This window comes from Anser brachyrhynchus, assembly GCF_964034855.1.
Source record: "Anser brachyrhynchus genome assembly, chromosome: 1".
NCBI classification, from domain to species: Eukaryota; Metazoa; Chordata; class Aves; order Anseriformes; family Anatidae; genus Anser; species Anser brachyrhynchus.
Window position 1 is genome coordinate 79,592,669 of NC_137694.1, and position 22,091 is coordinate 79,614,759.

The following is a 22,091-nucleotide window of genomic DNA, read 5'->3' on the forward strand; positions in this document are numbered from 1 at the left end:
GAGTTTATAAAGTAAACAGGGAAGGCAGAGTGGGAAGCATTCCCAGTATTCCCACCTCTCCATCACACTGCTGGCTGGGAATTCAGTCACAGAAAAAGGGACCGGACCTAAGGAGAAAAGCCACCTCCACTGTTGTCCCTGGCTGCGACCTCCTAAGGCTGCTGAGGACGTTTGCAGCAGAGCTGAGAGCTGAAAACAGCACCTCTCACTACCATTACCAAGTCTAGCCCAGAGATAAACATTTATCGGTCAAAAGAAAACAAAACCAAACACCAAAGACCCTAAGTGGAGAAGAATAGCAATGTACCTCAGGTGCTTTTATAGGTTGAAAAATGTTCAAAGTCTCCTCCGCTAATCAATGTCATATCTCCTGATGGTGAAGAAATGTAGGGAAGGAAGACAAAGAAATTAGAATATGGAAGGAGAAATAATAGAATTATCATAGGCCAAATGAAAGACTAATTCAAGTCTTATTTATAGACTGTGGGTAACACTCAAATTTCACTTCATCTTCTTTAAGTCTTTTACTCACTAATTCTTTGAAAGGAAGACTAATTAAGAAAAGGATCCACTTGGCAACTTATTAGTTTTAAAATCCTTCTTCTTTACAGCCTTGGTCACTATTGCTTCCATAGTCTTTTGGAAATTTTTCTTCAGTTTATTGAAGAGACTTCAGTTGCCGCAACCCTTTTTACTTTAGCTCATTTAAATATATCAGCCAGTTTCAAGACTTGATAAAGATGAATGCAATTAAGCTTAGAGGCCTCAAAAACATTAGGCAAAGAGCTTTTATTCTGAAATGATGGTAAAGCCAAATTAAAAGAATATCTGGTAACCCTCTGAAAATAGGAATGTGGGAATTTCTGACTGTAATTAATTTTGTATGGGGATTATAATGACTTACATTTACATACAACAAGGAATGCTAAAGAAATGGTGTGACAGAGTTTGTGTGAGTGTATATTAGTGTGTGGATGTATATGTAATGTAATATTATAATGTGGCAGTGTATGTTTTATCACTAAGATTGGTACTGAGTTCCCATTGTCTCTATTCACCCCTCTGAAAGAAAAAAATTCCAGCAACAAGATCAGTAGGCAAGCTAAGCCTGGCATGCACTTTTCCAGCCAAACATGAAGTCAGCAGGAATGGCAGATCCGAATTATCATATTCCATGAGATAATGGTTGGATTTTCAACACCAATCTTAAACCGCTTTGCAAGGCTGTTGTTAGTATTGCACCAAAGGGGAAAGTGAAACAGCAGAGGTGGAAACAGAACCTGGGGCCTCTCGAGGCTGTGCCTGGGAAGTCATTCTGCCTAACACAGGCTTTCCCTGAGCAGAAGTCTGGTGGCTGGTTTTGTTCTTTCAGCCACCTGAGAAGAAGGAAAAAGCAGCAGAGGACTGAGGTGGGGAGCAGTCTGCCCTGATGAGGACAGAGATCTCCATCCCTGAACTTTGGCTGCTGAGGCTTGAGGACCAGGTGCAAAGTTGGTTTCAGTACACTCTGATTTTTGGAGTCAAGAGATTTTTGAAATACTAATCATGAAATGTCACTCATGAACAGGGGAAATGACAGACACAGTTGTCGTCATTTGATGCAGAAATACATTTATTTATTTATTTATTGTAGGAAATAATGTCTACAGCATTTCAGTCACAACAAAGCAGAACGACAGTGCTCTTTTTCTTAGTGTCTTTAGAATGAACATAGTTTTCTCTCAAAAAAAAAAAAGCTCCTTTTTTGATGAAATCTGGTTAGAATTCACAATATGAAGTAATAATTATGAAACCTTTCGCCACCTTGGAAGCCATAATAAGATCCCGAAGTCTCACCAAACTTGTGTGTGAACGCCTGTCCCTTGACAAGCCCAAAGAGTATCATGAAAAGACCTGGAGTCTTACTTTTTTTCTGCCTCTTACAAGTGGCTGATGATCCAGACTTAGCTTGTTGAGCTTGATAAAGCCTTACAGAAGGAGAAGGGCTGTTTGGGGCCTGAAGAACATCCTTAGCCTAACTTGCCTTTCACTAGCATTCACACAATTTGTTAAGCATGTAGTACAATTATTATGGGAACAGCAGCAGTACTGCCCAGCAACTAGTGAGAAAGGACTGAAAGTCCGGAGACATCTACTGTTTTCTTGACTGTGCTATTAACTAGCTCTGTGACTGTTGTCCAAATCAATTCTTATCCACACCTCAGTTTCTGTAAGCCTGATTCTCCTGACAAATATAATTAATTTGCACCATTGTGTCTGCACTAATATCAGGAAAATAACTTCTTACCCCATCTTCTGGGAGTGTGCATGTGTTTCAGAGATCTCTTGGTACCAGAGCAGTTGCTCACCTTTGCAGCAATTCTTTGAGGTCTTTGAATGAAGGGTGCTATAGGGTATACATTTTTGGAGAAGCACAGTACGAAGCATAGGATTTCTTCTATTTGTCACTTGAGTGTTCATTGGTTTTAGCCTTTATTTTACAATTCAGCAGCTTGGTGTATAACAGAAAGCTGAAAATTTAGGAGGGAGGTTGCTGGACCAGAGTGTGGAGCAGAACTGACCTTGAATAAGACATGCCAGCTCTGCAGAGAGCATACAAATGTGTTACACTGTATAATACGCAGAAAGGTCTTGAGGTCTCTGCTCTCTCTTTAAACATCAAAGATGGGATAATGTGTTTTCATCCTTCAACATTAAACATTCTGTTACAGCCTTGGCAAAGGCGAAGAATTGTCTCTGGAATCCGCTGCCACGGGAGGTCATAGAGTCAAATAGCATGGCTGGATTTGAAAATGAGAGGAATAATTTTGTGACCAGTAATAAATTGTGTAGCTACACATGCTAAAATAATGATAGGGCCATAACCTGAATGCAGTGAGAGTCAGGGAGGAATTCCCCTCTACACTACATGGAAGCACTGCACGTGTAAGCTGATGAATTTGGGGGGGTGAGGAGGTGGGGTCACCTTGCCTTGGGGTAGAAGATAAATCAGATATGATGCAGGAGACCACTTCAAATTTCTGAGAATGTTGGCCTCAAAGTGGGAGAATGCAAAATAAATTAATAGGTTATGGTGAAGTTTTGGGGACATAAAATATTTTTGTAAGAGCAGGACAATATTTCACAGGGGTAAACCAAAAGTCGGGTTCCTTTTTGTCGATTTATAACAACCTTGAAATGCTTACTGTTGTTTCCGGATGCCTGTTAGATATCGGGAGGTGGAAGTGAAATCTTGGCTTTACGAGTTTTATGAAAGAGTTTGACTTACTTATGTCATAACCAAGGAAGAGAAGCATGGAAAGATTATTTTTCATGAGAGAATCAAAACAGGGGGGAGATAAGGTGAGACAGAAACATGGAACTGGTGCTTTAGGAGAGAGGGTTGTCAGCAAATAAGGTTGCTGCTCAGTTTTGTAGAGCCGTTTCACAGTGTGCTGAATAAGCAGAGATGGCTCCATTAGGCACATTGCTGAGTATGGCCAGGAGACTGTTTTGCTGCTTGAGGCAGGGTGGTGGCCCTGAGAGTGGGAGCAGACAGCGTTGATCTGTTGTTCCAAGCCACATTCCAAGTGAAGCTTTTCTATTGTTTTCTTTCCAGACCTGTTGGCTGCAACTCTAGCTGCTTCATACCCTGACATAATAGTGATCACATCTTCTCCTTGTGCTCCAGTCAGTATTTTTTCTGTCCAGTGGGATTCAATACTAGATATTTTATCAATGTGATAGTGTTACTATACATTTTAAGACCTTAATTTCTTGGAGGGTTGCCTCCAAGAGCTGTAACATTCTGTAATTGTTCAGCACACCTGTTTCCAAATACCTCAGTGTGAAACTATTTGTTTTTTCCTGTGAGAAGACTATAGTACAAGTTCTGTTAAGTCTTTGACACCTAGCCAAAAAATACACCATTCATTTAAACTTGAGCATTAAAGGCTCTATTCACACACACACACAAAAAGGATTTTTCACACTTTTCCAGTAGAATTTTAAATGGAAATTAGAGCACATTAAAATATCACCTAGCCCAGCATTGCAATAGGTAGTTATGGGATGACGTGTTGAAACTGAATACACAGAAGATGGAAGTAAATGAATATTATATATATAATATCATAGTATTTCTATATAGCTTTAAAAAAATTGAAATGCACTATGAGGACAAGACTGCAGACTGAAGCCTCTACCTACTCTCAGGGAGAAAAATTTACTTTTTGGTGACAACTTCTAGAACCACCATAGTGGCTTTCTGTCAGGACAGTCACACCATGTAATTTCCCCATCACAAAGAAGGTCCTGCTTTAGAGGTTATAAAGTAGCACTAGCATTTCTACTAAGTGCCAAGCTTGCTGTTCATCTAACAGTGTCTTCCTTTTACACACCAGGGTTGCCTCAGAAAAGTTCGATGATAAGTGAAATTATCCTTATGGGCATATTGTGAAGTTTTTAGATCCTCCCATGCGAAAGATTTCACTTAAACATAAGGTGGCTATTAGTAGTAGCAATACTCATAAAGTTATCCAGCCTTTTCAATATTCAATCGTGCTGTTTCGTTTTATCACCTCCTGATATAAGAGAAGAAAAACTGTATGTGAAAGGATTACGATTACAGTTTCCCCAGTGTTAAGTATGCTGATGGCCCAAGGGCACAAAAGGGGTTAAATACCTGCCTGTATTTGCTCCTTCAGCATGAAGAAAAACGTGAGCTAATTGGCTACCAACATTGCTTAATTGCAGGAGTTATTAGTGCAACAGAAGCTAAACCAGGTTGCATTCAAAATGTGCTTGTTAAACACGTGTATGTCTTCTAGCTGGGAGGGTGACTACGTGTATATGATGCATATTTATATGTGCCCTGAAGCTTGTCCTCTTCTACAGGGGAGGTGTCTTGTAAGTCATCGTAAACCCAGTTATTTCACCCTGGGGGAAGTAGTTTTTCCCCTATGTTCAGTAAACATATTGATATTTCAGTCACTTCTTGAAGACATCAAAGGTAAAAGGAACGAGGGGCTGCAGATCTTCCGTCTTCTTAGAGCATAGACACTGTACTGGTAGGTGCATAAAGAGCACAATACATACAGCATCACTTGAAGTGACCTCTCTTTTAGGTTGAGAACAGAACAAAAGGGAAGAAAAATAAAAATGTAAAATCTCTGTGAAAGATTATTGAGTATATATATATATCTTTTGCAGTCCACATTGAGCTTTAAGAATAAAATGTCTTCCCAACTGCTTAGAAGTACAGTTCATTATACACAAACAAAAAGGAGTCATAATTTGACAGCTGCATACAGCTTTCTCTTTGCATAAAAAATCAATTCAGTTATGATAAAGAAATTCAGTTGAATAGCTCACCCTGATTTAGGCTGTGTACTGTACAAATTTTTAGAATGATCATAATAAATGTGTGCTAGCAGCCAGATTTCATTCTCAGGTGTTAGAAATTTCAGTACAACTCTACATTCCCAAGCACTGCAGCATAACCTTAAGATTATGGCTGTACCCCAGAATTTCAGATCATCTTTTGTATATCTTGAAAGCAGTGTAGTTGGTTTTGATTACAAAGAAAACCACACAGAATTTGAATTGAGTGTAACCAACGTGGAGTTGAGCTTTAAGAGAGATTAGAACGTATTTTGCATTTCTGTCTGTGAGGTTTTAGCTCAGATGATCAGTACTTTAAAAATAACTTCATTGATAACGAGGTCATATCTTTTATAAGAAATTAGAGGGATGATCACAGACTTGCATAACATATTGCGCTTAGAGTTATTTTATGATACAAGAAACTGGGGGAAGGGCAGATTTGAGATATCGTGCAATTATTTTCTTGACTAACCAAGAAGGAGTCAACCTCCTGAAGAATGTAAGAGGAAACCAAATTCAGGGGACTTGGGGCAAATTTTCCAAGGAAGCCCAGCAGTAATAGCTACACAGCCTATTTTGATTGGGTATACTGCACACAGCTGTGGGATGCAGTTTATTTTTCAAAACTAGTTCTTCCTTTTCCATTTTTGTACCCAAGAGAGACTCAGATACTAATAGAAAGTGCGTACTTATTAGGTCCAATGCACATATTCACTCTGTTCTGCCATATTTTTAACCCATCATACTACATTGTGAGGTTAGAAAATACAAATCCATTCCAAATCAAATGCATTTCAAATACAAACCCATTCCAAATAACATGCATTTCACAGCAGTGTTTTCCAGAAGCAGTCCTTCCCAAACAAATTTCCAGTAGGATGGAAATCATTTAGCAGTGATTAAAGCCAGATTGCATTCTGTAAAAGGGTCCTATGGCTGCTTCGACAGTCAGTGAGAAAGTAAGAGGAAGGCAGAAATCTCTTCTTTATTAGACTTACCATGGCTCAAAACTCAAAATGCTGCTGGAGATACTTCCTGATCCTCTGTTATGCATACCCCTGTTTTCTAAATTAATGCAAAAACTACAACCAGAAAGAATGCAGGTTCCTAAACAAGGAAGCAAAACTTTAGATTCTTTATTTGAAAAAAAAAAAAAAAAAAGGAAAAAAGAAAGAAAGAAAAAGAAGAAGAAATAAGACTCTTGAAGAGTTTTGGCACGAAGGTGATGAAAGCTGAAGTCATTTGTTTAGCCCCAGAACAGGTATGGTACTGCTCCAAGAACGTACCTCACTTCTGAGCTGGAAGGACCACCTGTAGGGATGAAAGGGCACTTCAGGACCTGGGTCCGCTCAGTCCTTGGCTTCCCTACTGAGAGTTCCTATATGGGTGCCAGTGAGTGCCAGTCAAGCTGGCGGTTTTTATGATGTGGACAGGCATCCAGCAGGGACTTGACTGAGTTAATATTGTTTTAATAAAATTCTTCTGGTATATAAAACTCTACTAAAAACTCACAGTGCATTTAGAGTCTTGATGTGTCTGTGGAGAAACGAATGCTAGCACAATAAGAAAAAAGCTGCAGTTTACTTACCCAGATTAGGATCAAATTCTTTCATTTGTAACTTTATGAGATAAAACATATATAAACGCAATGTGCTTTTACACTGAAACAAAGAATTTCTTATATGAGGAAGGTCATTAAGTCATCCTGCCATTAGCAAATGATAATACTTTGTGATGTGGTAGAAAACTGAAAAGAAGTGAAACAAGTGGTAGTGCAAATGGGATAAAGAAGATTCTTCCCAAACCCTAAAACAATCAACACGTGGTATGCAGCATGGGTTTTGCTTGACTTTTGTCAAATATGCGTTTCATCCATAGAAAATACCTTCCTCCCTGGTGAGCGCTCCTTCACTGTTCAAAACTATTCCAGCATTCTACTCAAGTAGATTAGCATCTAGCTTCAGCTTCACCTTATTTAATAAGCAATGATTCCTTTGTCCCAATGTGATGTGTGTGTTCTTATATCCAGTAGGGAAACTGAGGCATACCACTTGTTATCCCAGAGGGGAAAAGTCATGGAACAGAGTCAGGATGTAATGCTAATCCCTCTTCCCTAATTCTCTCTGAAAGCACCAATTAAAGCAAGACAACAAGATTTGAGCATTTTGCTGTGACAGCACTGAATTGCTTCAAATTCCATTGTTCTAACTGGATGCCTGCACGACTTCAGTCAGATCACCAAATTTAGCCCTGCTGTGAGCTTGTGCAACTTGCACATAAGTCACTGGGAGTTATGGCTGGGTTACACCAGGCCTAGACTTGGCAGTGAGAAAACATTTCTCATGATAAAGAAGCGAACCGATTTCAAGTGAATGCTAAAAATTCCTGGCAAATTAACATTTCTCTCCTCCTGCCAAGCATCATCAACAGTATTTTTTGGGTGGATTCAAATCTCAGAGAGCAGAGTTTTCCATTACATGTTCCTAATTGTTAAAAAATCAGGCCTGTTTTAATACTTGAGAACTGGTATGTTTGGTTGTACTTGTTACCATAACACCAGGGTGAAATACTGCTTCTCCCTCAGCTGGTTCAGCCGCAGCATACAGTAGCAGCCGGCCTAGTGATGTCAAGGCATTAGACGGAGGCAAAGCAATCCACAGTCAACAGAATGAATGGAACAATTCACACTGTTGTACATAGATATAGAGGTTAAACCCAAACACATGAAAAAGTGATGCTGGAAGCACTTGGGAACAGCTGGGCCAGATGAATAACTCAATTGGATGCCATGAGGAACAAATTAAACAACTGACTGGAGACCAGGCTGCTCCTGTGACAGACACTTTAATCAGAAAGTCAAAAGCTGATTGACAAGATGAAAAGCTGGATGACATGAAAAATGGAAACAGAAGGAACAACACAAGAAAAGGGCGCCCTGGGTCAGCATGCTGACAAAAATAATCAAGTACGACAGGCCATAATCCAATCTTTGAATGTTTGGCATGGTGCTAGTTATGAGAGTCTGCAGCCAAGAGGAAAGAAAACTATTATTAAGTGAAGGAAATTATCTGCATTTCTAGAACTCACTAGTATGTGTTCATCAGAGATTCTCTTTCTATCCAAAATACATTGTAGATATATATTAGAAACAATATATGTTGAATAATATGAAATAAAATAATTCGTGAAGAAACAAAGTAGTTTTGCAACAATATTAAAATAAGCTATCGCTTTTCAAAAATCTACATCTAAACAGGTGTTGACACTGAGTAGGTGTGAAAAGTGAGGACAAAGTATATGGGCCTTTTTTTTTAACAGATGAATGTAAAGCTATCATTTCAAGTTTTCTATAGGAACGTGTTCTGATTGGGCTTCAAGACTGGCTGTGTCTGGTGCTGTATTTGCAAAATGGAGGGAAATTTGAAATGCCCCAATTTCGTACATTTAAGATGTTCTGCACATACACTTCAGCTACTTGCCCCCCAAGACAGAGGGGCTGCAGTAACTGAAGGTAAAATTTAGCCTTTCATTGGCTCAACACCCAGTTTCTTAAAAGATAAGCATACTGAAATAACTATCCTAACTTCATAATTTGATGCCTAAAAATATTGCTGCTTTTTCCAGAATTTCTGAATCGATTGTGGCAAGGAGCAGTTTCCAGATGTTGGTACTTAGGGAAATCAGGTGCCTTGGGAACCTTGTCTTGCCCCCTCCCCAGCTGTAGAAAGTTTGTTATACAGGAGCTATATGAAATGAGATTCTGCTGTAAACAGGACAAATCCAAATATGTTTACACAGGCACGAAAGGAGTATTCAGCGACAGCTCTAGCATATCCTCTTCCAAAACCAGCATGGAGTGAGCTTCCATGGGGGGATGTTGGATCTTGAACACTGACATCAGAAATGGGGAACCAGATGCAGAATTATGTGGCCTTTCAAGCAGAACTTGTGTATGTCAGGTGCTCCTGTACATCATTACACACAGTTTATGTACAGTGGCAAATAAGAAAACATTAGCCCACACCAGGGTATGCCTTGCTAGAATCTTTTTTATTGCTGTTTCAAGTTCTTGCCTTTCATCAAAGGGCATGATAGATTGTCTAATCAAGCTGATGACATAACTTTTTGTTAGTGAAGCATGTCTCCCTGTTTTAAAGAACAGTATTAAAATAATACTCTGAATGTCAGGGTGAATGTGGAGCTCTTTTTGCTAGAGAGATAGTTACCTGTAAAACAAAACAAAACAAACAAACAAAACAAAAAAACCACCACCACCAAAGATGTGTAGAAAAAGGAAAATCCAAGGTAGAGATTAATTTAGGCATAGGTCTTCTTTTTCCTATCTGCTTCCCATTTTCTTGCTTGTGTGTTTGAGATTTTTGTTGCTCTTCTGTGGCTTTTAGTGGCTCGAAATTTTTCCTTTATTTCCCCCCTTTCTTTGTCACTGGGCTTCTGTTTCAGTGACAGCATGGACCCAGGACCTGGTTTCATCAGTTCCCCGTTTGTTTTCCTAAACAACAGCAACAGTCACCAGAACAACAAATCCTCTGCTGATACTGAGCTGTGACCAGGTTGTTGTTTACCACAAACAATGGTGTAAAACTTCCTGGAAGTCCTAAAACTGCTGTTGAAAGAGAAAAATTAGTGTTCCAGAGTGTGTGGTTGGTTAAATGTTTGTTTTCTTCCTTTAACTTTGTCTGCTCTTGCCATGTTATCTGCCTTTGTGGTGTCTTTGTTTAAAGCTTCTTATTCTTACTTTTCCTATAATGTGTTGCAGAGGCAGAACATGCTGTGCTCTCCTCTAGGAACTTTGTATTTGTTCTTTTCTTGTTTTGCTGTTCTCTTACTTGAAGATAAAGGTCAGCCTGACAGGAAGCATAGTATATGCTTGCTGCTGGTGTAGGTAGAACTTATGATAAATGAGCTTTGTTCTTGGTTTAAATTCTGGTAGACAGATGTTTCTGCTTTAAAGAGTCCCACTGTACTTGAGACAAGGGTGGTTTTTTGTTTGTGTGTGTGTGTGATTGTGTGGTTGTTTGCCACTAGATGCAGATGTCACAGTGCATGGCCATAGTGCAGGGGAAGAGACTGTGATACGTTGTGCTCTGTCTGTCCTGAGCTGAAGATGAGTGAGGTGAAAGACTAGAGGAAGGTTCTTGAAAGCAGGGTTCTTCAGCCTGTAACATACCCTCATGAGAGAAGCATAGCAAATCTCTCATCAAAAAGAATATAAAATTATTTTGGGCAAGGGCCTGATGATTATATGCTATAATAAAACAAACAAACAAACAAAACTTCATTGGCTGGACAGAGGGAAGAATGTCAAACTTTCATGTGGTTTTAGGGTTATGAGCTCCTTAGCCTGAATCAGCATGAAATTTGCTTTTAAAAAAATGAAGGGGTGTGTATGCATGTGTGTGTGTGAGAGAGCACGTGCAGGTATGCATGAACATGTGCCTGAGACATACAGAGGGAAGATAATTTTAAAGTTTTTCTGGGGATGCACCCAGGGTTCATTCAGAAGAAAGAAAGGCTCTTAACTATGATGAGTTCAGGTTAGGTCAGACAGCTGTTTTTTTCCCTGTTAAGAAGAACTATTTTATATGGGTGCTACATTCCAGAATTTTTAGTTTATGAATAGTTTTATTAGATGAAATAGATTAATTTCTTATTATGTGATATTTTAAAGTATTTCCCAAAAGGAGAAGAGAGTTTTTATTAACTTTCAGCTTCTAATATATTTACTAAAATGTACGCTTTACATGTTTTAAAAAATAAGCTGTATCAAGGGATGTAGATCCAAGGACAGTTCAGGTCTAGTCCAGAACTGAAATCCCTGCAGAGTGGCCTGTGTGCAGAATCAGAGCCAGAGAAGTGACCTGGGAGCCAGGAAGACAAACCAGTGCTGAAACGGCCCACAGTCTGTGCCCAGCTCAGATTATCACTGGGCTTGAGACCAGCTGCATCACCAGCACGCCACAGGTGTTCACACAATGAGCAGGTGAAAATGTGATGGTCAGGGATGAGATGAGGTGTCAGAGCAGCACAACCCTGCACATCTTTCCTTTGATTTACAGGTGTTAGGGGCAGAATCATCAAATCCAGCTCCACTGATATGTAATGAAAAATGTTCTGGAGATCAACATCCACTGAAGTGAAAAAGAATACTATCCTCCAAGAGTAGAGATATGGTTTGGTATTTTAAGACTATTATTATTATTATTATTTACATTTCAAAAATAAGTCAGGTGCAATAGAAAGTGTTAAGCAATGGATGGAGGACTTTTAGCAATGGAGTAGTTAAAAGCTGAAGCGTTACGTAATCAGGCCTAATTACAAAAGATGTCTCTTCCCCCTTCCCCCCTTCTATCTATAGATCTTTATTAGCACTAGGCAGTGTTGTTAACGTTGACCATGAAGGATGTAGGAAGACATATGTTTTCCTGCCCAACAAAACACAGCCGCCTCTTTGTCAGAGTGTATTCACAGCAGGGCTGGTTCATAGCTCTCACGCAGCTTAGACATGAAATAGAACAGTGTGTCCTAGCAAAGATAAGGGAAATATGGGTAGCCATTGCAGTTAATTCAAAATCTTGTTTTCACAGCTTTTTATAAGAAGTTACACTGCCTGTTTGAAGGCACCTGGTGGCCCCTGAAGTTTTATGGTTTCAGGGAGTGACCAAAGGCCACCCCCTGCTTCTGGCTTTGGTTCTCTGCTCTAGATACTCTGGTAGAAGCATCTGCTACTGCTTTCCTGCTGAAAATGGGCATCTACAGTTTGGCCACTGCACCAGCTGGCCTGGGTGCCTGCCATGGTGCCTCATACCCCCATCCCAACCACTTCCACCCCAGACATTCCAGAACTTCCAAAAGACATGAACTTTCTGATATAGGCTCCCTTAGCCAGAATAAAGTATGTACAAGGAAGCAAAACCTGCAGATTTTGCAGAAGAGTCACATGCATCACTTACTCTGACATTGGTAATACAATATATGTATCTGTGAACATGTTTCACCACCTCTGGCCCTTGAACATGACAAGGTATTCTTTAAGCTTAATATAGCATTAACAGAGTGCCTTTATTTTCTATGGCAGTGCATTATTTGCTGATTGAGGGACCCTGTCTTTAGTTTTGCATTCTTGATTTGAAGGTCTCCTTTCATTCTGTTAACTTTTTTGTCCATCTTACCTGGCCTTCAGCATTTATTTTAAATCCACACTCAGCACTGTATATCTTTGTTCTTCTCTTAGTAACTATCACAAATGTGTAATAGCTAGTTCACTATCTAAAGGTCTCTCCCTAACGTCATTCAGTTGTTCCTGGTTTACCCGTGCCTGTAAGTCCATGCTAGGTCAAAGGCTGGATAGTTTTCAGTCTGACAACCTCATAAAATCAACCATGATTCATAAGCTGCATGATTACAGATACCCCTCCCTAAAACATTGCAACCACTATGAAATAATTTTGAAACTCCTAGCAACGTTATCACTTCAATTTTCCTCTGAACTCACCCATCTGCTTATTAGCTAGACACAGATCTGCCTAACTTGAGAAATCAAGAGAAAAAGAAGGAAGGATGGTCCAGGATTTAGGATGCTGCTTGGCATAAAACCTGGCCTTTAGCAGGTCATTTTGAGGTGGATGTAGAAAAGAGCTCAGACATCATAGCCTTTAACTCTTATTTAATGTCATGGCACCTACAGTTATGCAATAGGTTCCAGTGCAGTACTGCCTATACATTATGTGAGGAGAGGGAGGTGTTTGAGGATCAGAACCACAAATGTCAGCTCACGTGTCAAGGCTCTCTAGCAGGTACTGCTGGGGAAAGGCCACTGGGGTTGTGGACGGCAGCTGACTGCAGCAAGCTCCAGCCCTCCTTGACCTGGAGGCACTGAACCCACTCCAGCGCTAACCACCACGTTACGGCTGACTACAGGGCTTGAAATCCCCCTATCAAAAACCTTTCACTTGGGCTGGAATAATTAAATGTTGATTGGCCAGAGAAAGTGAGAGTGAGAGAATATGTATGACTTCATAGTCCAGTAATTATGGCACCTCCTGAGGAGGAGAAATCTGGGTCCCAGTCCTCACTGTAATGACTATTTCATATTTTCTTTTATGTACATGTGTATATGTAATATAAAGTGTATTGATATAATATGGTATAATCTAATGATATAACATTAAATAGACATTAGAGCAGAGACAAAACCTAGGCCTTTCCCCTTGGGGAAAGCTCAAGGCAGTGGAGTCATGCTTATTCTCTCACTTGTAATCTCCCTGGCCCAATGAATACTTCATTAGTCCAAGCACTGTGGAAACACTTCAAAAAGAGGTTTGCCAAAGCCTTCCTTGTGTATATAACATGGTCCCTTGTTTAGAGAATTCACAGTTGGAAATGTGGGTTGAAATCTTCCCAAAGAGAGAGTAGAATTAAATCTCAACCTACTAAAGTCTTGGTGAATACTTGTAATGGCTGAGTTACAAGGTGTTTGGGGAGGGGTCAGACAGGGTTTTCTTCTGGACCTTCTTTGGGCAGTGTGGGAAGGCTCAATCCAGGAGGAGTGCTCCAAAAGGACGTCCCAATTCAATACTCCACAGTGGGGCAAGGAGGTTATCTTTCAGCCCTTGAGCCCATCGCAGGCCTAGCTACCTGACACTGAAAACTTGAGAAGTCCTGAGCAAGTCCAAAAAAAAAAAAAAAACAACTTTCCAATACTTAACAAAGTTGCTGGGAAAAACAGGCATTCTATGTACTTTTAAACTTTGTAAGGACTAGTAGCAGGGGGGACTTTGTGGATAGAGACTTCGTCATTCACAGAAGCAATAAGGCAAGAGTTGAGCAGCTAAATCCCATTGAAAGTTTGCCATTATGCTATGGACATACATTAATTTAGCAAACAACAGTGAGCTTTAACAAATTGCTACCATTCACCTGTTTGCTTTTAGTCTTTGCCAGCATTACTACCCTCCTTAGCTTCTGTGAGCACTTCTTAACCTGGAAGAGAAAAAATTCAGCTTATAGAGCTTAAAGAAGTCATTTCAGATAGTGTGACTGAGCCTCAGTGCCACAGGAGGTGTGAACAACCCATCAGCCAGTAGTTACTTCAGGATTTGGGGTGTTTGAGAGATGCTGGGTTATGGTATTACAGCACATCCGTATCAGGAAGACACTGCCTGTCTAGAGCCTTACCGTATCTCTAAGTAATTCATTTGCAAAACAAGATTATAGATCTTCCTGATTTCTTTTACTTTTTACATATGTGCAGAATAGATGTACTGAGACCTCTATGGCAATAACAGAGACCAATTTTAGGGACAAAAATAGATAATAGTTTAGCTGAAGCTGGTTGGGAACAGCTTTATATTTTGTGGAGGCTTGTGTCCCCCATGTAGAACAGGTGCAACATGGGCATCAGTAGGATGAGCTTTCCCCACCTAAATTGCCACCGTGAGTCAAAGGTTTAGTGTAGGAATTCCTCCTGAAATGCTAAAAATAGTTCAGTTTATTGCTTCTTCTATCAAGATGTCTACTTACGGCCAACTGAGCTACAAGCATGTATCTACCAAGACCAGGAACAAGGGAGCCGCTTGTTTCTGATGGGCTCCCAAGAACCACCAAATGATTGAGATTTGCAGTCACTTTGAACTGCTACCAGTGAATGTGTGGAAAAGTTGCCTGCCATAGCTGTTCTGGAAGAACTATCTCCATGAGTGGGCGGTGCTGAAATAAGTTTGGCAATTCCAGAATAACAACTCCACCTGCGATTACTCTGGAAGATCTAAATATATCAGGATAGATGAGTAGTCTCAACAACCCTGAGAAGCCAAGGTCCTAAATGAAACAAACAAAACAAACCCTTCTCTCTCTCTGAACTTACTTTGAATAGACACAATCTCATTAAAATCAAGAAGCATATAGCCATTGATTTCCAGGAAGGATCTGGTGTTTTGCTTATATAATGAATTAGCATTAGCAAAAATTCTGGCTGATACAGAATGCTTACAAGAAATGTTACTGACTCCTGCATTATTTTAGGCATTTGCTGTGATTATTTTATAGTCTTTCAGTGCTAACTGAAACTGGCTGAAACATATGGCACAAGGGTGAGATAAGAAATACTCTAAAGGTGATATGAATGCTAGCTTAATGGGCTGCGTAGAAAAGCTGCCTTTGTTACTATAGCTGCAACTTCTCTGTACAAAGGACTGCCTCATTCATGTTCTGCTTACAGTAACTCAGTGGGGAAACTTGTATTTGTTCAAGTCAAAAATTTCATAAGTTGTTTCTGCTTTTGGAGTCCAGCCTGAGATACTTTGGGTCTGATTTTGAAAGATGCTGAGACCCCCATCAGTCTCTGCTATTCCTTGTGAACAGTGGGTACTGAGACCCTCAAGAGATAATTGTTGCTTGAGCTCTTACTTCTGCACATATCTCCTGAAATTACAATATTGCAAATCCATTGTAACTACTCAGGATTTTGCAACAAACAGATGAATTAAATTTGCTTAATAAAATTACTTAACAAAACCAGGTCCAAATTCTATTTTTCTTTTCTCTCTCAAGTGCTGAACACATAAGGAAGATGAAACTGCTTTGATCATAGTTCTGAAAACAAATTTCTCAACTATCCATTGCAGTGGAGTCACCATTTAATTAGGTCAGAGAACAGTAACTGCATAGCTTAGGAGAATGAATATCAGCTCTAAATTAGAGGCAGTGAGTGTGGGAAGGCAAAGGAAGTGACCTGAAGTGGAATTTTGGCCAGTACAGCTTAAGCTAACAGCCCTTTTTTTTGTGAAGAAATACCACAGGACTTATAATTACCATTGTTGGGAGGAGGGTGACGGGATGAAGTGCTCATAATCTTGTGCCTGTTCCAAATCAAAGCATATCCAGCCCTCTTCGCATTGTGCTAGGGCAGTGGTTCAGCACTGACTCAGGCATTACGACATCAGTCAGCACTTGGGGCTCTATATGCCAGCCTGGCAGACAGTTCTCTCTCGCTTCAAACTGTCAACAAGAAATACGCGTTACTGTGCTTGAAAAGTTTTTGCAGAAAATCACAGATAGTGCAACACCCCTTGGGAATGCAGCTTAACCACAAGATGTGGAATACCAGCTTTGTTGGGCAAAGGTGCCAGGACACATACTGTATTGGGAAAGGTGGCTATGGAGCATTTACTTCCCTTGGTAACTGGCTGACACTGAATTTGTGACATTTTCATGACATTAGAAGTATGTCAAGAGTGGTAGACTGGACCGGTGAGCGTTTTGCCTTTTCTGTCAGGACCAGAGAAGTGTTGCTGCCCTGGCTTCCAGAAAAAAAACTGTTGCCAAAGTTTTGGCTCAAGCAGAAGTTCCCGCTTGTCAACACAGCCTGTTTCACTATGCCTGTGAAGGAATATTTATGAAAACAGCAGTTCAGCAGTTTTCAAGTTATAGGATAGCCTAAAAGTTACTTCAGAAGTTCAAGAAGCTTTCTGAACTTGAGCAGCTATACAAAGCTTTTTTTTTTTTTGGTCTTTCTAACATAAATTGATTAGTTCATCAGATAGTATGGCCTCGTATAGGCGTTCTTAAACATTTTCTCAGTGAACCACCCCTACCAGACAAAAATGTACAAGCCACTTCCTCCCACAGCAGTTGCTTACATGGAAAGGGAACATTAGGAAAGTATTTAAGGTATTTTTAGCTGCCTTTTCATACAGCTTAGAAGCTGGAAACAAGGAGCACTGTGGTCTAGCTATATGATGCTGGGAGCTGATGTATAGCCATGCAGCTGCAAGTAGGCGGAGATGGCCGAGATCCTCAGGCAATCCTCATCTCCAGTTATTCCCCAGCAAAGCAGCTTCCAAGCGGTGAGGCAGCTCACCAGGGAAGCGTGAGCACACTGCAGCGGGGGCGCAGGGCAGGACCCAGCCAGACCCATGGTGCCTCCTCCCAAAACAAGCCCAGGTCTCGCCCACGGCTCCCAGAGGAGGACCAGTGTGCTGGCTCACCCGAGCAGCTCCAGAGTGTGTCACCGTGGTCCGGGTAGGTGCATTTGATCTGGCTCAGCTCTGAAGTTGTTGCAACAGCCCACAGATGTGGCTGGAGTGGAAAAGGGGTGATCAGCATCCCAGGGAGGAGGGAAGAGGAAGTAGCAGTGGCATCTTCAAAGCTGGTGAGGATGGGCAGAGGGCTGGACCAAGCAAGTGAAGCATTTTCTTCCAATTAAGGCCTAGTCACAGATCACTCCTCTGAATTGCGATTTGGGTTCTGGAAGGTTAGCTGTAGCAAAATCATTTTTTTTTTTTTTAGTAAACAGAAGTTATCTGAATATACGCACAGAGAAGAAATGTAGCTGAGAAATCCTAAAATACTTTCCAAAGCTAAGAAACTGATTTATGCATTTATCTGAATGCAACTATCCACATCTTCCCCACCCCTTCATCCCCTCTTATAGTAAGAGTCAAAGAGACCAGGAGGGAAAAAGGACCCAACAGAAACTGGAAATGGGTATTACATTGGCAAAATGTAGTTACTGTTATTGGAACTGACTCATAAGACTATTCATAAAGAGACTCATTAAGCAGTTTTTCCAACTTCCACCAGAGCAGCCATGACATCCCCTTTACAAGGTGACAAGCTCTGGCTGCCTTGTTTCACATCTCAACGTATTATGGAAAGCAGGCAAAAATTTTAAGTTAGTTTCTGATAAACTGGAAGAAAAGCTCAAAGTGATACTGAAGTAATCCCAATAGCTCACCTAACATGTATTATTATTATTTTGTTAAATCTTATGAGCTTTGAGATCAACTCTCTAAGTTGGAGGAGGCTAATGCTGTCTTTTTTGACTACATAACAATACTTATAGAAGATGTGTGTTTGTTTCTCTATTCTTCTCAAAGGCAGTACTTCTAGCAGCCTGACATTTAATCCACCCACATCAGACGTTCCTGAGAGTATTGTCATGGTGCTGTTTAAGCTTCCTAGCACAGTCCAATAGATTTTGATTCAAATAAAACTTGCAAGAAGTGTTACCATGTACTAAATCTCCAACACCCTGCATTGTAACATGAGAGATACTTCAGGGTCTCTTCACCATCTTCGCTTTTGAGCTCTGCTAGGATGCCAGCATATGGGAATAAAGTACACCTGCCTTATTGCTTACAAACAAACGTTAGAGGTACCATTGCTCCATAAAACTTATTCCAGTTTCCATGCAGTGTCTGAAACAGTGAAGCTCAAAACACTGAGTATGAAAATAAGTCATCTATGAGAAGTGGAAAGTAATACCATCCAGAATTTGCAACTGCAGGCTTCTTTCATTAAAATCTTCTAACCTTCTCAAAGTACAAAAAAAAATTAAATCATTTTTAAAAGAAAAAACTGTGCTTCTCTTTCAAAATCAAATAAGGGCTGAAAGTGTGCTTGAAGGACCTGCTACTAGGTGTATACAAAGAGACATTTTCTGGGGTTTTCCCTGGCAATGTTCCCTAGGAAGCACAGTTTAGTGGTTGCTTTTATGTTCAAAAAAGTACCTTGTTGTTGTAAACTCTGGCAATGAAGTTATAGGAGTTGATAGATCAACAACTTTTATCAATCTGCAAGAGCTCTTTCCATGGCTGTCTGAAAATGTGATCAACATAAATTGTATAGGGAGGATGGGATCACATATTCCAACAACTTAAATTTGTCAGTCTGTAATGCACATAAATGACATAAAATATAATTGCTTTTGAATTTGGGCCCCTTCAGGTTTCATGTTGATTGAAGAAAAAAGAACCAGATGTTTCTTCAGCAGGAATCACAGAGGCAAGATAAATATTCTCTGGCCCATGACATTTTATAGAATTTCCAAAAGAAACCAATTCATTATTTAATTATTGGGTGTGTTGATCATGTAAAATATAATTGGCCCAGGGCAAATAGCAGTACAACCCAGGGAGCTGGCTGACTGAGCTTGTATAATGTAATTTTTGCCAACTTTTTTTTTCTGCTGTGAAAACATTGTAAGATGAATTAATGCTACTTAATCTTTCTTTCAGTGTTTCATAAATAAAAAAGGCCCAAAATACAGACTTTTCTCTTTTCCGATCACCACCTTGCACTAGCAAGTAACTTGGAGACAGAAGAGCTAGTAGCAAGCATAAATATTGTGATAGGAAATGATAGCTTTGTTTAACTAACATCATTTTAAGGAGAAGGCAATCTGTTTTAAGCAGCCACATTTAATTCCTCAGCTCTGTGAGGAATTCCTCATGTTATGGAGAGCGAAGAACCAGTTCTTTCCCTGTCAGCACCAGTGGGGTGGGTCAGGAAAAAAGAATGTGGTACAGGATTTACTGAGACACTGTGCAAACCTAGGTAATTGAACTAATTGAACCGAGTTCAATTAGCAAAGCTGACAGAGTTTTTCTTTATGATGTTTTATAAAGAAACATACAAGAAATTAATGTCATTTCTTTAAACCAGCAGCTACTTCTTAAATAATATTTATTGTGTTCCAAACTTTCTCTGTGTCTATGGATGTTCCTGCACTCACTCTGTGGTACCTGTTTTCCTGTTAAGAAGCAGGAAGTAATTGAAATGAGGACTGAAAGAAATTCATGACTCATGTCCTCATGATTCTCCCATCCTAACTTTCTTTTGTGCTTGTTCAGCAGCTTCTGACATCTGGGAGAGGCACGTTACTTCCACACCATTTTCTATGATTATATCAGCAGGCAGAGAAGGGGGGGAGGCCCACTTGTCTGCACAACGGTGAAAGAAATCAAAGAGATAAAATAATCTGTGATCCCTGCAAAAAAGCAGTTTCAGATTGTTGGGATCTTCTTTTCCTTGCCATTCCTACCATAAATATCCCTAGGACTCTTTCTTTCAGTGGTATGAGGTCAAGTTGTTCCCTCACTTCTCTTACAGTCTCCCCTCCAGATCTAAAGGTTCTTGCTAGGTTAGGTTTGTTCTGTAATAAGGAAACATACAAAGCCATAACTACAAGAAAAGGAAATAGCAGTCTCTACCAAGGATTGGCTTCAAAACTTTCATCAAAGAAATATAGAAAGCACTGTCTCCATAATTTCAGCCCACTCATGCCCATTCTTGAAATAACCTGATGGCTGACCTCAAGAGTCTTAAGACAAACGCATTTCTCTGAAAGGTGGGTATAGCTACTCACCTGCACCCAGAGCAAACTTAGGAGTTTTTCTCAAAGGACTTCAGCCAAGAAGAGATTGAAAACAGAAGCATTAGTCCAACTGAGAACCTAAATGCCCAATCTTAGGACACAAGTCTGCAACTCTCAACTCCCCTTCCCCTCCCCAATCCCCATTTAATACTAATCTTTACACTGGTACTTCCCCTCCCCCTGACACCTGGAGTTTTAATGCACACAGGTGGCAGAGGTTTAAGGCATTATTTCTACGTGCTGATTTAGGGGGTTACTTGTTTAGCAAATCTCATTGACAGGCACCTTGCTCTCCCCTCCACAGCCATCTAGTTGTTGAATCCTCTGGGGCTCAGGGCACCCACAAGTTGGAGGGACTAGCACTGAGCCTAAGCCCCATTTGTGAAAGGAGCCCAGGTGCCCTCAACTAACATACACTCTTTCTTCCGTTGTCTTAATAACATAGGATCTTCTTGACCATGAATATGCAAGTAAGATGCAGTGTAAGCGCTCTTCAGGATACATTAAAAAATGAAGTTCTGCCTTCCACGAGACTGAACTTTATTCTATGTCTAAAATAGCTTTCATTGACCATGCAAATAAAATGTTTCCAGTGTAACAGCTTTTTCAGAATGTATAAACAAGATGGAAGTCTGCCTTCTAGATGACTGAATTTTATTCTCCACCTAAAATGGCTATCATTGACTACATCATCTGCAGCTATATTGAGGAAGGAACTGCTCTCCATTTCACCCTATATATCATCTTACAGTGACATTTTCTTAGCTGGGAATTGCTTGGTGATTTGCCAGCAGACAAATCAGAGCAGGAAAAGGATAAATTGATCACATTCATCCAGCTCTGGAGGTAAAACCCAGATCTCAGCCAGAGCTCTGCTCACATTAAAAACTTGCCTGTCCACCTGGTGAAAATGCGTCTGAGGAGCAAAGGATATGAGAGTGGGGTGGAGACAAAAATATAATAATTCATATTACCATAGCTAATCTCCCTCCTTAGATTATAAGTCCTGCAGAAGATATTATTTATGAGTTTTGAGCAGTAGTTCATGGCACTGGACCAATTTTCTTCCTTTCTATATGTACTTCTCCAGAAACCTCAAAGAAATGGCACTAAGTTTACTAACTAAATGTCCTTCTGTCCAACTGGACAGTAGGCATGGAGCCAGATAGAAATAATGGCTGTCTAGACTCATTTAACTGAAAAGGAAAGTTAATTTAACCAGTATGAGAATAAAAGAAAGGTATTGGGTTTATAAATTGTAGGTGTTGTTGCCATTCACAACTAATAGTTTTTCAATCAGGCTGTGCTCACTAAAATTCACTTAACAAAAAGGGCAGTAATTTGAATGAGAATCTGTACCTCATGTACCTCAAGTTTTTGCTCTACCTGGCCAACTTTCTGATATTTTAGGATGATTCAAATGATCATGTTTAATAATTAAAGCTTCCAAGGGACTTCCAAGGGACTTTGCAAGAGTAATTTGTTATTACTAGTCCTCTGCACAGTGGGTAAAATGAATTGTGTCTGACTGGCACATGTGTAAACGGTGAAG

General features: G+C 40.1%; 1 long non-coding RNA gene across 2 annotated transcripts; it reads right to left on the minus strand.

Moving 5' to 3' along the window:
• Positions 1-13,353: 13,353 nt before the first annotated feature.
• Positions 13,354-21,688, minus strand: LOC308187686. 2 transcript variants are annotated; one of them, XR_013944859.1, is made up of 3 exons: positions 20,531-20,728; positions 16,195-17,640; positions 13,354-14,364 (listed from the first exon to the last, which is right to left on the minus strand). It is a non-coding gene; the product is annotated as an uncharacterized lncRNA (long non-coding RNA). The 2 variants fall into 2 exon arrangements; XR_013944860.1 differs by lacking the exon at positions 13,354-14,364 and having other exon boundaries at positions 14,672-17,640; positions 20,531-21,688.
• Between the last annotated feature and the right edge of the window lie 403 nt (positions 21,689-22,091).